The sequence below is a fragment of the Pongo pygmaeus genome, chromosome 3, assembly GCF_028885625.2.
Source record: "Pongo pygmaeus isolate AG05252 chromosome 3, NHGRI_mPonPyg2-v2.0_pri, whole genome shotgun sequence".
NCBI classification, from domain to species: Eukaryota; Metazoa; Chordata; class Mammalia; order Primates; family Hominidae; genus Pongo; species Pongo pygmaeus.
In genome coordinates, this window is record NC_072376.2 from 136,908,128 (window position 1) to 136,923,403 (window position 15,276).

Genomic DNA, 15,276 nt, shown 5'->3' on the forward strand with positions numbered 1-15,276 from the left:
TTTAATAAATAGTCATGCCTTAAATATTGAGGCCCTTCTGCATCTTGCTGTCAATATTATATATTTTCAGTAATTTTTTTTAGTATGTGTGACTCTATATCTGTGATCTAGTTTTCCCTCTAATGAAACATAAAGTCAAGGGAGGATTTTATTGTCTTCCTTTTCCTGATTTATGTTAGGTGTTATGGTTTTTACATACAAATTCTATTATAAAACTGAAATAGAAAAAGCAAAAGCTCAAAAGTTACTGAAGTTTTTTTCTGGAAGCAAAAGATATCTATTGTTACAAGATGTTATTAAATATAACCGTAACTAAAGCCAAATCTTCCAATTTATTTTTATAAATTCTATGGCTAATGAGAAGATACCATATTGAGGTTCAGAATATATTGAATTAGATCTCCTAAAAAGATTTCTACAAAAATTGACTTTCGTTCTAATACATTTCTACCCCAAAGGAATTGAGTTTCTTATAAACTCAGAGTTGTGAAACCATCTTTTCATGAAGCATAAAGAGCTATACTTTTAATCTTAATTAACAAATGAATGAGTATCGGTAACTTTACTATGGTTACTTCACCATGGCTACCTCAACAATACCTACAGGCGACTGGTACCAGTAAAATTATGAAGTGGATGTTTGGTATCTAACATTGCCAGCCAGAATGTCCTGCCTTGGGCTGTATTTAATAACTCTACTATTGATATTCTGTTTCCCTTCTTGGGCAGGGAGGAAAAACTGAATGCTCCACTATGACTGGGTTAATTATCGTCATGCAGAGTCAGAGCAAAGAATATAGACTGTGGGACTCGCAGATTCTCAGGAAAACGTTAAGGTGGTGACATGTTACGGGTAAGTAGGCATTTCACTTCACTGATAATGTTTAGAAGTGATTCAGGGTGACAAATAATGCCATGTCTGATTTCCCATGTTGATCCTGTGTGGATTCACAAGTCAGTGAATTTCGGAGGTATACTCTGCTACCTTTCCAAAGCAGGCTCTGTATATTCTCATTGTGCTAAGGAAGAATTTAGGAGCAATAAGCTAATAATGGAAGTCTGTCCCCCAAACCTTCTTCCATTTTCCCAAAATGTTATAACCCAGCATACCATCTTATCCCTAGAGCAATGCCCATTCATGTCTAAGAAAAACTATTCCTAATGCTGTGGATGTCTTCTCTTAGCAATTCTTCACTATTCTGAGGTATAAATTAAAATGGATCTGTGTAGAGTTCCTATAATTACATAGGCTATGGAGCTCATCAAATATCCAATAGGTTTTTCATTTTATTACAGGTATGAAATGTTCTTTAAAAAAAAAAAACCCACGTGCAAACATTTTTTTTTCTTCAAATAGAGAACACATTTGATATGTGCAAAGAATACAGGCCAAAACCTTTAAGAATCCCCAAACCCTCTGTCTCAATTCATTATAATTGACTTTATTAAATGCAGTAAATTAACTCAAAATTGTAAATGATCCATTCTGGTCTTAAGTAGAGTTAATTCCCTCCAGACTCCTGATGGTAGGAGGGCATCTATTTTCACTCATTGAAAAAGATACTACACATTAATCAGTCCTACAGCTAAAGGTTCATAATCATGGCGGGTGCGGTGGCTCACACCTGTAATCCCAGCACTTCGGAAGGCCGGCTGAGGCGGGCAGATCACCTGAGGTCGGGAGTTTGAGACTAGCCTGACCAACATGGAGAAACCCCATCTCTACTAAAATACAAAATTAGCCGGGTGTGGTAACGCATGCCTGTAATCCCAGCTACTTGGGAGGCTAAGGCAGGAGAATTGCTTGAACCCAGGAGGCGGAGGTTGCGGTGAGCCGAGATCGCGCCATTACACTCCAGCCTGGGCAAGAAGAGTGAAATTCCCTCTCTAAATAAATAAATAATTAAGATTCATATTTACACATAATGGACCTATAGGCTTACCTTAAATATTCCAACTATGAACATAAAATCTTCAAAACACTGGGCTGTATTTGTTTCTGTATCACCAAAGAAAGACATTTACATTCTGGGATAGATGCCTAAACTGAACCTCTCCAGATTTTATATTGCTCTCTCTCAAAAAATAAAAAAAAAACCTTAACCTTCGTTGGTTGCAGCTTTCAACACGTTTTGAGCTTTGCACGGTTAGCCTGAAGAAATCTTCTAAAAGTGGAGGAGGAATGCAGCAGTTCTTTAAATACTCTCACCTGAAGATACTTTCCTGCCTGAGAGTTCAAACTTAATGGAAACTATAGAGCAATTTTTTTTCTCCTAAGTGTTGTGGTGAAAGGTGTGTAACTTTGCTTTCAGAGTCATCTCTTTTCCCTCCTCTCCTCTCCAGTTCCTTCCCTTGGGCTCATTCCTCTGTATTTACAAATACCCTGGAAATGAAGAAAAGGTAAATGTGCCTCATAAATCAGCCACAATGAGGGAGAGCTGCATGCAAACAGGCCAGGGAAAACGAGCTCAGAATGTTAAAACCACAGAGAACCAGGAAGTCATTTAGACCAAGCCATCTTATTAAAAATCATTAAAACAGAGTTCAAAAATGGTTGAGCTTATCTAAGATTGTGCAAGTTGCAGTAGCAGAGGTAGGTCTAAAAACCTCCTTTCCTGCCTTTTAATGTGATGAGGTTTACCCAAAAATTTGTGCCAGGAGAAGAGTTTTATCCAGAGATTTGTGTGTGGTCAAAGCATTGGAGGGACAGAAAAAAAGGTCCAATGACCAGTGGTTAATGCTTTGGTCAGTCAGTCATTCTTTGAGCAACTGTTTATTGAGTGCTTTATTGCCAGTTCAATTGGCTGCTTCTTCACTTATTTTTAAAGTATAACATCAAATTTGCCAACAGAGAACTGGTATTGGCAGCAGCAATTTTTCAGCAATTTTATTGCTCTACAAATAAATTGAGAGTGAAGGAGAGATGGATCAACATTTGGGGGCACAAACTTACATTTATATATAGATATTTTGAAATACTATTTGGTTACGTGATGCACAAATGTTAAGTAGAATTAAAAGTGTTTTTCAATTTTTTTTTCTGATTTTTTTCTTTCAAAATATCAAGAATGGACATCTGTCCTATACGTTTTCACTTTAAATGGGAAAAGAATTATTTGATACCATAGCATTTTAACTGACTGACATTTACTTTGTTGTAAAATGTCAATTTCTTGATCTCACTGTGTAAAACATAGTGAAGGATTGATTCTCATCTCAATTAAATTTATTAGAGCTAAAAACTAAAATTCTTTTGTACAGGATCATTTTCTAGAGTACATAGTGTCTTCTTTTTTTTTTTTAGACAGAGTCTCACTCTGTTGCCCAGGCTGGAGTGCAGTGGCACTATCTCGGCTCACTGCAACCTCTGCCTCCCGGATTCAAGTGATTCTCCTGCCTCAGCCTCCCGAGTAGCTGGGATTACAGGCGCCCGCCACCATGCCCAGCTAATTTTTGTATTTTTAGTGGAGACGGGGTTTCACCATGTTGGTCAGGCTGGTCTCGATCTCCTGACCTCAGGCAATCCGTCCGCCTCGGCCTCCCAAAGTGCAGGGATTACAGGCGTGAGCCAATGCTTCTCGCCTAGAGTACATAGTGTCTTTTTACTGGGGAATATCTTAGGAAACTCAAATAAGAAAATTATCTGGTCACAGGAGTAACAGAGAACAGGCTACTGTTGGGCCTGTTTGTCTAGTTAAATGATGTATGTAAATGTTCTCAACATTGGCAGACAAGAAAAATGGAGAGAAAATAGAAAGAAATACATGCAGTTTGATGATTTTGGCATCAGTTTAAAGCTCACAAAGTCAAGGAAGCATCCACTCACATCAGAAACGGAATTCATCAGTTACCACACAGTGTTCTTACTCGGGAAACTTTCCCACACTCACATCCTCTGACCGTCAACATGTGGCAAGCAAACCCCCCGAGTCTGAGAGGATTGGTTTGCTTAAGCCTGCACAACTTTGGACATGGATACTGAGCCAAAATGTCTAAAAGCCTGCCCAGCTGGGTATGAACATTTCTTAAGCAGATTTCCTTAGAAGACTTCCTGATCTTTGTGGGAATTTTCTTTATTTTTAGATGTCCGCTCACTGTAACATCTTTTACCAAATTATCTGTGCTGACTCCTGCTTGTTATTCAGGTGCCTGCTACAATGATTGCCTCTCTGAAGGATGTCCCCAACCACTTCATCTAAAATAAAAATGCCCTCCTTCACCAGTCATTCTTTATACATTTTCATGATTTATTTTTATATATTTACTACTATAAACATAATAAATGAATGAATATATCACTGAATAAATGAACAAACGAATGAGTAAATCACTGAAGAGAGAACTTGCTTGAAAAACTAGCTTTAAGTATCTCTCCTGTAAAATCACACTGCATTCCATCATTTTGTTCTATTTTCTTAATTATATTCTCATCCTGTAAAATTATTCTTTTTAATTTTTTAATGTTTAGTTATTATGGATAATCATTGTGCATATTTATGAAGTATGTGTCATATTTTTATACAAGCACACAATGCGTAATGATCAAATTAGGGTAACTGGGGTGTCCAACACCTCAAGCATTATCATTTCTTTGTGTTAGGAACATCGTAAATCTACTCCATTTTTCCTAACTAGAATCTGAATTCAGTGATGACAGAGACATCTTAGATGTCTTGACAGAGACTTAGTTGTCAATAATTATTTTTGGAATTTATGTTTTGAATACTTTCTACATTATTGTCCTTATATTTATGTGAATAATACTATTAAAAGTTAATAAACAATAAAATTGCATTCATTCATTAGCATATTTGAAAAAGTATTTGAAGTAGATATTATAATTCCAATTTTTATGTGTTGAATAACTTGATGTGCAATTCCCATCATACTGTAGTTACCACGTTATGAACAAATAAGTAGAATTTGTAACAAGGAATTGTAAAGTAAATACAAAGAGAATTAGGTCCAAGTGAGAGAGTGAGACCACATCCTACAAAAAGTATTATGTGGCAGGCATCTAGAAGAGAATTGGAGGGAACAGAATCTGGCAGGATAACAATGGAGAGGTTATTGAGAGTATTCAAGGAAGGGTAAACTATCCAACTTTGTGAATACAGGATGCATGTTGGGAAACAGTTATAGGTTACATTGGAAGGGTAATTGACATCCATTTTAGAAGGCCTCAGATGTCAAGTTAGCAAGAATGTACATATTAATAGCTGGTGAGAAAATAAGAGCACTGCAAGCCTTCAGACAGAGAAATTACATAACTCAAACTCTTCTGTAGAAGTGTTTAGAAAGTAAACAAAGGCAAAGTATGCCTGGCAGAGTGGGAAGGGAGGGTTTGAAAATAATCTAGAAGACAGGGACTGAAAGTTAAAGTCTCACAGTTCCCTTCGTAAGCATGGGTTAAACTCTGGAGACTGACAACTAGACCACCATTTTGGAAAGCATCCTAGCTGGCCTTGGGAACAGTACACCTTGACCTAATTAATTAATACTTAGCTACTACTCCTCTGCGAGCACCAGTTTCTTTCCTGTCTGGTCTCTGTTTCTGAAATGTACTGTTGTGAAATTCATGGCTGTTTCAATACAAGGATTTCCACAGGGGCCATCATTTTAGAACATGATCATCCTTCCTGCATTACAGCATTTTACCTCAGCTGCATCTTGGTACTCCTTCCTGACTCTGAGCTTTTCCATCTCAATCCCCATGGAGGATGCAGACTCAGATGCAATCACTTCCAAGGGAAGCTGAGCTGGTTTATTTAGGACTGAGAGAATATGGAACAAATTATAGAAGAGGAGCCTGCCTACTAAGAATTTCTCAGTAATTATTAACTTAAAATTAATAGTTATTAAGACTTTATTAAGCATCAGAATCACTCAGAGGTCTTGTTACAACACAGCTTGCTGGGCACCTACCCCCATTGTTTCTGATCTCTTTCAGTGATGGGGCTGATACCGCTTGTCTAGGTACCACACTTTGAGAACCATCACTCTAAAAGAAGACTGTACAGCTGCATCGAAAACCTTGCTCTTCCTGATGTCTCCTAGATTTAGTAGCAGAGAACTCAAAGGCACATATTGTTTTTAAATAGCTGTGGATGGTATGAATGGATCATTTGTAAGCCACAAGCTATACTGAATAAGAATTCATCGTCTTTAGAAAATACAACTTTACTATTCAGACTTTCAAGAGGTAATAAAATGCTGAGTGTCCTTCTTCAATTAAATAAAATAACTCCAGCTGATATCTAGGAATAAAAATGCATAAATTCATGAGTTAAAATTATGATTACAATTACATACTTGAAACTTTCTTAGGTTAACAGTTAATGTATTTTGTGAGTGGTAGCAATAAAATTGTTGATTGTACTTTATTATATTACTGCTACTGTAAATCTAAATTGTCACTGGCATTGAAATAGCTTACTTTTATCCATGAACAATAATGACTTTATTCCTGTCAGCATGATAATGATTAGCTCTCATAAAGGTAAATACAGCCATTATTAATCCATCTACTAATCATTCTTTCCTGCTATAGCGGGTGGGATGATTGACTCTTCAGATTAATTCTAACAACATAGGTTCCTGTATAAAAAGAGACATAAACTAAGAAGGGAGAGCTGCTTATGTAAAGAAGCACTAATCTTAGGTCTTAGTTGAAAGAAAAATAACCTCAAATTTTCCAATGTTTCTCCACTTAGTAGCAAGGAGAAAAATATCTCATAAGTGTCACATAATTTCTAGGACAATTTTCTCATTGTCCTTGGATTATTAGTATTGGATGCATTTTTGACATATTTTAATTAGCAATTATATTTATTATTCCAGGTCCTTTCACTGTTGTTTTCCTTCCTATAGCTATTTTGACAGCAAGTACTCTGAATATCCCTAAGTACTCAGAAATTTTTTATTTTGTCTTTAGCAGGAAATTCCACTGAAACAAAATAGAACATACCTTTATGTTCTATTGAGAGAGTGTAGAAGAAGAAAATTCTGTATTGGTTTTGACTAACAGCAAGCTGCCAGAAGATTTCTTTTTCTCCTATAGGTTAATAAGGAGAAAGTAAGTAATAAGAAAGATAAGGAGTGGTACAAAGCCAACAGGACTACTTCTCAGTTCATCCCGAGACTGTTTTTTTAATTATAATTATTTTAGTTTAAGTGAATTTCTGCTGTACTGGCCTTGAATATATACAAATGAAAAAATAAAAATACATTTTAAGGTAAGTCAATACAAATTTATATCTTTTTGAATATAGATACATTCATCTAAGAATTTTCTTTATATCATGCAGAAAGATTAAGTCAACGGGGATCTTATAGACCTAAATGTAAAAGCTAAAATTATAACACTTCTGGATGAAAACATTAAAGAAAAGTGTCAAGACCTTGGCTTAGGCAAAGAGTTCTTAGATATAACAGAAAACACTGTTTTAACATAAACAAACTTCAAAAACATTGTGACAAGTGAAAAAAGCCAGATGCAAAAGATTACATATTGTATGATTCTATTTACATAAAATATTCAGAAAAAGTAAATTTATAAAGATAAAAAGCAGATCAATGGTTGCTTAGGGCTGGAAGTAGAAGCCGAGATTGACTGAAAAGAGGCTTGAGGGAAATTTTTTAGTGTGATAGTAAAGTTCTAATGTTGGAAATTGGTAATAGTCACACAACTCTAAAAATTTACTAAAAATGTATTGACTTTCACTTACGGTGAATGAACTTTATAGCATCTAAAGTATTCTTTAATAAAGCTTTAAAAATATATTGCAAGGTCAATAGAAAATGTATGATTAATCACAACTTTTGTGTACTCAAAACTGAAAATATTTTAAAACTTAAGTATTTTAAAAATATTTTAAATATTTTAAAAATGTTTTAAAACTTTGAAAACTTTATAAAATATTCAGCATAATCACGTTAATTGCTGACATACTTCCTAATTAATGAGGAAAAGGAGTCTAATTATGATTTTTATATATTTGACCATTGAAATCACCAAGTCAATGTGATTCATAACTTTAAGTTTATTGTTTGTTCATTTATTTGTTTTTAATATTGCCTATGTTCTTCAGAAATCTTGGTAATAGCTTCAACTAATGTTCATAATAATAAAAATAAATTACTCTTTCCAAATTTTAAAACAATCAATTTAACAAATATTTATTGTTACTCACTATACAAGGCACTATAGAAATCATATTTATGAATATATTTCTCAAATTTGTGTATCTTGCCACTTCCTAATTGTGTGTGTTGGTGGGTGTGTTCATGTGTGTGTGAGAGGATAAAAAGAGAGAGAGAGAGAATTGAAAGTGAAAATATGGCTATATTAATGATCTAACAAAGTTAAACTTAAAATATTCTTGTACAGGCAGAGTGTGGTGGATCAGGCCTGTAATTCCAGCACTTGGGAGGCCAAGGTGGGCAGATCACCTGAGGTCAAGTGTTTGAGACCAACCTGGCCAACATGGCGAAACCCTACCTCTACTGAAAATACAGAAATTAACCGGGCGTGGTGGCTGGTGCCTGTAATCCCACCTACGTGGAGGCTGAGACAGGAAATTGCTTGAACCTGGGAGGTGGAGGCTGCAGTGAGCCGAGATTGTGCCACTGCACTCCAGCCTGGGCAACAGAGTGAGACTCTGCCTCTGGTCCAATCATAAATGGTAGACCATAGGACGAGGTCTTCCTGCATAGCTTCATTCACCATTCAATATCAAAAGTGAACTGATAGACTAAGTGGTAATGGGTGCCTCAAACATATAGTATACGTAGATATACAAAACCATACTCAACGAGTTGCCAGTTCATCAACGAGATCAGTATTTCCAGAATAGTTATTAGCAGCATAACAGTCACACATGCCATGTTTGAAATCTTTTGACCAATGGAGAAGTGACAAATTCAGAGGAAAAAACACGTGCCAATTATTTGCTTATCTAATTAGTAAACACTCTTTGTAGGTTCCTGACTCAACCTCCTCTCATACTCTTACAATGAAGAGATTGATTTTCCTGGTCTTAATTGCACTTCAATTATGCTTCTCCTTTACTTTAAACTCTCTAATTAGAATATTAAATATCATCTAACAGACACATAAAGTTTTTTTTTCTAAATTGAAGTCACTTACCTCCAATTATTTCCCAGTGGCAAAATGATAAATTAACAATGAATTCTATCATATCCTGAGTCCATTATCATTCCTTTGCAGTTATATATATGTGTGTGTGTGTGTATACATATATGTATATATAATGTTAAATCATTTGTATTTACCAGTGAAACCAATCAACCAATCAATTAAAATCCCAAATCTTTCATTTGGCAGATTGAAATTACAAGCATAAAGCATTTTGTCAGGATATAACTATGAAGATATTTTCATTACTAAATATACAAATAGGCCAGGTGCAGTGGCTCACACCTGTAAGCCCAGCATTTTGGGGGACCGAGGCAGGCAGATCGCCTGAAGTCAGGAGTTCGAGACCAGCCTGGCCATCATGAAGAAACCCCATCTCTACTAAGAATACAAAATTAGCAGTGTGTGGTGACGCATGCCTGTAATCCCAGCTACTCGGGAGGCTGAGGCAGGAGAATTGCTTGAACCTGGGAAGCAGAGGTTGCTGTCAGCTGACATTGCGCCATTGCACTCCAACCTGGGCAACAAGAGCAAAATTCCATCTCAAAAAATAAGTAAATAAATAAATAATAATAATATATATACATCTTCATACACATATACTTGTCTAAATATGGCATATAAATCTAAATAAATAAATGGATATATCTATCTCCTTGTGTATAATTCATATTTATATTAATATATATTCATTCTGTTATGTAAGCCCTTCCCCTTGATTATTGGTGTGACCTGTGACTTACTTCTATCCAACAAAATGCAGTAAAGATGATGATATATATGCAATTACATGCACATGATTATATGACTGTTATAAAAGATTGTAGCACTTGTCATGCTGGAGTCTTTCTTTCCGTTACTGACTTTGAGAAAGAAACACTTTGCATAGCAAGGAACTATGGGTGGCCTCTAAGAGTGGTTTCCAACAGTCAGCAAGAAATTGAAATCCTCAGTTTAACAACCAAAGGAAATGAATTCTGCCATCAACTTGCATGAATTGTGAAACAAATTCTTCCCCAGGAGAACCTCAGATGAGATTACAACCCAGCTGACATGCTGGTTGCAATAAATGCATTGCAATCAATGACTTGGATTGCAGCATAAAACTAGCTAAGGTGTATCCAGTTTCCTGACACATAGAAACTGTGAGATAATAAATGTACATGGTTTTAAGCTGTTAATTTTTTGGTAATATTGTTATGCAGCAGTAGATAACTCATACAAATTTTAGTACATGGAAGTCTGATGCTGCTATAACAAACACCGAAAAATTTTGGGAGTTGTTTTGGAACCAGGCACTGGATGCAGGCCGAAATAAATTTTTGAAGAACATGATAGAGAAAACTTAAATGTCCTCAAACAGACTGTTAGTAGGAATAGATGGAAAGAGTGCTGTCAGTGAGGGCAGTTCAAATATTTTAAGTGTCTTGTGATATGTCCTTTGACCATCGATTATTTAGAAGTATTTAGATTATTTAGAAGTATTTCTAAAAACTTGGAAATTTTTCATTTTTTGCTTATTTATTTTTAATTTATTACTTTTTGGTCACAAACATCCTCTGTATGATTCATATTGTTTGAAAGACGTTTTTCTATTCCTACCACCTGAGATTATAATTTGATGTACCACCTGAGATTATAATTTGATATTTGTCCTCTTCTGGCTTATATTGCTATGTACTTAAGTTCATTGTTCTTTTATTCTGCCTTGTTCAATTTGATGTCAGTTTCATCCAGTTAGTTTTTCATTTTGATATTGTAATTTTTTTAGTTCAGGAAGTTCCATTGATTTTTTCCCTATCTTCCTTTTCTATTCTTCTAATTTTCTTGTTTAAATTCTTAAGCACTTTCATAATAGTTGTTTTAAACCCCCTTTCTGCTAATTTTATCATTTTTGTCATTTCTTGATCTCCTTCTGTTAATTGATTTTTATCTTGATTACAGGCCACCTTTTTTCTGTTTCTTCTTTCATATAGTAATCATTGATTGAATGGCTGATATTTTACCATATTGATTGAATTTTACTCTCTTCCTTATTTCGTTTCCATGGGTAGTTAAGTAACTTACAAATATTATTGATCTAATCAAGGTTTAATTTTAGGCCTTCCAAGGGCAGAACTAGATTAATCTTTGAAGTAGGTCTAAGTTAACACTACTACCAAGATTTGAATTTTCTGAGGTCTCTGAGGCACTGGAATCTTTCCACTGTGTCTGCTCTGAAGTCAAATATCTCCCAGCCGTGCCTTTATTCTAGGAATTGTTTATGTTCATCTCCTTCACAGTTCAGCATTGTAGAATCACATTCTGTGTATTTGCATTAATATGTTCAGCAACAGACATGAGGAGACCCCTATTCAGGTTTTTTACCCTCCTGCCTGGCACTGTCTCTCATAACTTTCGCCTTCTCATACAACATTCTTTGTCTTCCCAACAGAATAAGATGATTTAAGTTATACTGCTCTACTTAAGTTTCATCTCTTTGTGCCATGGTCCATTTAGTGTCTTCAGGCACAAAGCTGAGGTGATTATGGGTATCACTGTTTTTGTTTTTCTTCTCACAGATATCACAATTCTGTGCAGCTAATGTTTTCAATATTCAAAATTGATTTCCCCCACTTTTCTAGTTGTTTCAGCAGGATGTCAAGTTCGCTAACACTCATTTCAAAATTGTATGGCCGGAAGTGGAAATTCCTCATTCTTTATATACTGACATATTTACTCTTCAAACTGAGCGGTTAACTATCTTGCCAAATGTCACAGTGCAAGGATTTGAACATAGTATGCCAGATTCAGAATCTACGCAATTAACCATTATAGCAAAGTGTGTACAATAAATTATAAATGGTGCTTTGTAGCCTAAGTAGAAAACACAATGATGGGAGTGGCAGGAGATGAGGTTGGAGAGCTATGTAGGAGCAGCCACATTAAAGACAGTACTGCGGGCAGTGTTAAAGACTTTGGTCTGCTTCCTATAGGCCACCAAAAGCTATGGGATAATTTCCAGGACAGAGAAACTGTGTCAGACTTTTTCTTTAGGTATTATTCTGGGAGTGGTGTAATGGATGGATTTGGAAACAGACCAGAGATAGGAATGCGATTCATTCTGTGTATGAAATGATGTGCACAATACATGTAGTCACTGAATTTTTAAAAACTAATTGCTAAGTTTAAAAGCTTTCTTTGATAAGCATGTTTAAAATTTTCATATAAGAACAGCTATTTTAAAAGTTAAATAAATATCTAGAAGCCAATGACGTTATGATTAATACATTCAATTACTTTGTCATGAAATTAAAGTTAAATCTCTGAGTCCACTTATTATTAAAGTGTTTGTTTAAAGATGGTTAGAAGTATTCTTTCTAGTTGGAGAATGCCTAAAAAGGAAAGTTTTCTTCCCTTGGGCAAGGCATACCTTAGCAAACTGAAGTTAGGTCCTCATCTGTAGATTGAAACACTGGGTAACTAAAGCAGTGATATGTCAAACCTTTCTGGCAACTGATTTCTCTTTATAAGTGAAGGCTGATTCAGAAATGCAATAAGTATTGAGAACACATTGGGCAACCCTGCCTACATAGTCACAGTTACCTGATTCCAAGGCACCATTGCCCTTAGGATTCTTCTTGGAATCCACACTAGTAACACAGTTGGGAAATCATTAAACTACAAAATCTAAAGTGAGGTAAAATGTTATCCAGCTCATTAATGCATATATACAGAGGATAAACACACACACACACACACACACACACACACACACACACACACACACAGAGTGTGTGGATCATTTAACACCTAAATCAAATGGTCATGGAAGAATTATGTTTATCTGTTTACAAGTAGCTAATTTACCCCCAAACTGTGGTAGCTTGAGTAAACACAGCTTACAAAAGTTTGTAAGTGATGTATTACAAAAGCAGTACAGATCAAATGACAATTCAAAGTAGTTCTCAAACTCATAGGTCAGCCATGTCCTAAATTCTTACCTTAAAAACTTGATCAACAATTCTCATAAAAATACCTTTTTCTAGCTCTAGAATATTAATCTTGTCATCACATTACATGTCTTGAAGAAATTCTGACAGGTTTTTGTGTGATTCTAAGGTTACCTGTAAAATGGGAACTCTATAATTATATGCTTTGTAGTCAGCTGCTTCCTTCAGGCAACCACTTTGCATTAAATCTGCCATTAAAATCAATTTAAAAAGTCTCCCCAGGGATTGTTTTGCTCTCATAAACTACTAATCTGCTAAATATGTAATTCAATTATTCTGCCATCTTAGCACCAACTTCACTTTTAAATAAAAATTCCTTGTAAATAAGAGGACAAGCCATAGAGCTGAGATCAATATATACTTCTATAAACCTTTCTTAATAGTTGCTGAGTAGAAAAAATAAAAGCAACTCTTAAAACTCTCCTTATTTTCTTACCACTGTCTTGTCACTTACGATGATGAGTGTACCTTTGTAGGAGCCTGGAATATAGCAAGAGAGAAAGAAAGGAACAAAGGAACTACAAGAGAGTCAGAAAACAATTATCAAAATGGCAATAGAAGGTCATTACTCATCAATAATTACTTTAAATGTAAATGGATTAGATTATCCAATCAAAAGATAGAGTGGCTGAATGGATAAAAGACCAAAATTCAACTGTGTGCTGCTTATTAAAATCTCACTTTAACTTGAAGAATGCACATATGCTGAAAGTAAAGGAATACAAAAAGATGTTTTATGCAAATGATAACCAAAACAGACCAGGATTGGCTATACTAATATCAGGCAAAATAGACTTTAAGTAAAAAACTGTAAAAAAAGACAAAGAAGGTCCTTATATAAAGATAATGGGTTCAAATTACCAAAGGATATAACAACTATAAATATAGATGCATCTAATATTTTAGCATCTAAATTTTTTTTTTTTTTAATATTAACAGAACTGAAGGGAGAAAAAAATACAATAACAGCAGGGGACTTCAACACTCCACTTTCAACAATGAATAGGTAACCCAGACAGAAAATCAATAAGAAAACAGCAAATTTGATTAATACTATACACCTAATGGACCTAAAAGACATATATTGAAAATTCTATCTAACAGTAGAATAATAGACATTCTTCTACAGCACACTGGGCATACCTTCCAGGACAGATAATATGTTGGACCACAAAACAATTCTTAACATATACAAGGAGATTGAAATCATATCATTTATCTTTTCTGACCACAATAGTATAAAACTAGGAATCAATAAAAAGAGAAAATTCAGAAAATTTACACATATGTGGAAATTAAACAACTCACTAATGAACAATTAGTGGGTCAAAGAAAAAATTTAAAAAAATTTAAAAATACGTTGAGACAAAGGAAACTAGAAAACAACATACCAAAATTACTGAGATGCAGCAAAAGCAGTTTTAAAAGGAAAGTTTATAGCAATAAAAGCCTACTTTAGGAAAAAGAAAGGCTTCAAGTAAACAACCTAAGCGTATACCTTAAGAATCTAAAGAAAGAAGAACAAACGAAGCCCCAAAGTGAGCAGAAAGAAATAATAAAGAATAGAGGAAAAGTAAATGAAATAGACATGAAAAAAAAAAGATCAAGAAAACTAAAAGTTCAGTTTTTAAAAAGATAAATAAAATTTACAAACATTTACTCAGACTAACCAATCAAAAAAGAAGACTCAAATAAATAAAATTATAAATGAAAGAGGAAATATTACAACTGACACCACATAATGCAAAGGATCATAAAAGACAACTGTGAACAATTATAAGCCAACAAAATGGATAACCTACAATAAGTAAATAAATGCCTAGAAACATAGAAAGGCCAAGGGTAAATCATAGAGAAATAGATAATCTGAAAGGACTAAAAGACTAAAGAAACAGAAAATTTGCAAAGACTAGTTTGAAAAGAATAAGAGTGTGGAGTTTAAATCAGTAATCAAAAATCTCGCAACAAATAAAAGCCCAGGACCAGATGGCATCATTACTGAATCCTACCAAACATTAAAGAAGAGTTAATGCTAATGCTTCTTCAATCTTTCTAAAAAAATTGTAGAGGAAAGAATATTTCCAAATTCATTTTATGAGGCCAATATTTTCCTGACCCCAAAGCCAG

The 15,276-nt window shown here is 34.6% G+C and overlaps 1 long non-coding RNA gene across 2 annotated transcripts in view; it reads left to right on the plus strand.

Annotated features, from left to right (window-relative positions):
- Positions 1 to 9,764, plus strand: part of LOC129035007 (uncharacterized) — a 106,658-nt gene extending 96,894 nt beyond the window's left edge. For both annotated transcript variants that reach the window (XR_008502069.2, XR_010126132.1), the window contains 3 exons: positions 730 to 853; positions 5,951 to 7,235; positions 9,347 to 9,764. This is a non-coding gene — a long non-coding RNA (uncharacterized LOC129035007). The remainder of the gene's footprint in view (positions 1 to 729; positions 854 to 5,950; positions 7,236 to 9,346) is intronic.
- Positions 9,765 to 15,276: the final 5,512 nt, after the last annotated feature.